Genomic DNA, 2,500 nt, shown 5'->3' with positions numbered 1-2,500 from the left:
GAACTGAAGAGTGATAGTGGAAGGGAATATGAGTGAGACTGGAGTGGGTGTGAAAGTGGAGGGAGAGTAAGAGTGGTGGGAGAGAAAGAGTGGAGGGAGAGTAAGAGTGGAGATAGAATAAGAGTGAAGGTAGAATAAGAGTGTAGTGAGAGTGATGGGTTGCCTGTGTCAAAGATTGTTGATAACTCCCCGTGCCTCCCCGAGCATGATAATATCCTAGAAGCGAGAAGAATAAGGAATAAGCTACACAAGTTGACTGAAGAACACACCAAGAGCCAGAGTTCAACCCCCCCCCCACACCCCACCCACCCCCACCCCTCGCTGCCAGAATTAGATGAACACAACATTCTCGTCAACTTTACTAGTTGGACCACCGCCATCAACTACTTTACTAGATATAATAATCTTTAACTATTGTAGTAGATGGGATCATCTTCAACTACTAACTCAACCTGAGTCACTCGACCAGCAAAATAATAACTCATAGCAATTCTTCCTGGACCGCTCTCCCTGAACCATTCTCCCTGGACCACTCTCCCTGGACCACTCTCCTTGGACCCCTTTCCTTGGACCACTCTCCCTGGACCACTCTCCCTGGACCACTCTCCCTTGACCACTCTCCTTTGACCACTCTCCCTGGACCACTCTCCCTGGACCACTCTCCCTGGACCACTCTCCCTAGACCACTCTCCCTAGACCACTCTCCTTGGACCACTCTCCCTGGAAAACTCTCTCTGGACCACTCTCCCTGGACCACTCTCCCTGGACCACTCTCCCTGGACCACTCTCCCTGGACCACTCTCCCTGGACTACTCTCCCTGGACCACTCTCCCTGGACCACTCTCCCTGGACCACTCTCCCTGGACCACTCTCCCTGGACCACTCTCCCTGGTCCACTCTCCCTGGACCACTCTAGACTATCGGCACTGAACCTGATTGTGATGGCCGCTACAGAGGCGCAACTAAGAAGCAAATTATTAATGCCACGACAAGACATTTCCATCTACCGGCACTAAGCTGAGGCACAGCAGTGCCATAAAGGACAGAGAGGAAGGAGAGAAGAAAAGGATGTCGAGTAATAGGATATCTGAATGGAGCAATGGGTGAGGAGACAAAGGATGAGAGGAGAGGGAGGAAGATGGAAGGAAAGAAGAGAGGGAGGAAGATGGAAGGGAAGAAGTGAGGGAAGAACGATAGAAGAAGCAGAGGAGATAGAAAATGTAGTGAGGGGGCTGGATGGGATGAAAACCATTACATACAAAGTTCTGGCGCGAAACGAAGAGAGTTGAAGGACGGAGAGAGAGGAAAAACAGGAAATTTTGGTAAAAGGACGAAGGATACTGAGAGAGAGAGAGAGAGAGAGAGAGAGAGAGAGAGAGAGAGTAGAACAAGGTGTATTTGTAGAGGAAGTGTGTGGAAATGAGAAGTGGGGAAAATAGGAAGTGAGGGGAACTAGTGGGAAACCTTTCACTCTGTGTTGAACTTTATCAAGCTAAATGAACGTAATAAAACTACACAAAGCGAGGGAGAAATTACCCCACTAAAAGTTGATTCTGGAACGTGTTACGTTTATTCACTATTGCTGACAGTAGGCTATTTAGCTCCAGGAATTTACTAAATGGCTGATTCTCTCCTCCCAGGCACTGCTCTATGTGTGGGACACGATTATTGGCATAACTTTGAGCTGATCAGAATTAAATTCAGCTACCTTCTTTCCTGGTCACTCATGCAATATATTTAGGTAAGTTTGGAGTCTCTTCCTGTCCTCACTCTCCGATTATCATCATCCCCGTTAGTTTTACTCACAAATAGTCATATATGCTAATCAATTTTTCCTGGCATGACATTTATCTATATTAGGAACAGCAGTGGTACAATCACGGTTCTTTGGAAACTCCACTTTTCATCCATCCAAACTCTAATACATCTTGTCGTAACAATACCCTCTTCCGTGTATTCCCCGGGTATTTCTGTGTTCACTTCTGTGTGGATAATAAAAAGGCTGAATACCGTGACTGGAAAAATGGTCCAAGTCGGGCCAAAACGTTGCCATAAGTTTCAGTCTCCTTTGTGCGGGTTATTTGTGTTCACTTATGTGTACATTTGTAATATTCATACACGGAATTCGTGTCTGTCAGACGTCATCTTACTGTCAATTTTTTTATTTTTTAAAAAAATGTGTACAGTTGTTTTATTCTACTTAACCAAGTCAGTTGTGGAGAAATTTTCTCCAAGGAAGAGGGTATCGGCCCCCCTTCAGTCCCCTTCAGCCCTTTCAGCTCTGAGGGGCCCAGCCCTCTCAGAAAGAGCAATGGCGCCTTACTTCTGCATCAACACTTTGATTGATTCCAGATGCAGTACCGGGCACGCCAGTAAGTCACGTCATGGTTGACCAGTGTTCCAACCATAATGAGAGAAAATTAATCTCTTACAAATAGCAGGAAAGGTAAGGGAATCCTGCACCCACTATGTGCAACGAGGAAAACATACACTAACGTCT

The sequence above is a fragment of the Cherax quadricarinatus genome, chromosome 70 (genome assembly GCF_038502225.1).
Source record: "Cherax quadricarinatus isolate ZL_2023a chromosome 70, ASM3850222v1, whole genome shotgun sequence".
In the NCBI taxonomy this organism is placed as follows: Eukaryota; Metazoa; Arthropoda; class Malacostraca; order Decapoda; family Parastacidae; genus Cherax; species Cherax quadricarinatus.
This window is presented reverse-complemented; position numbering follows the sequence as displayed.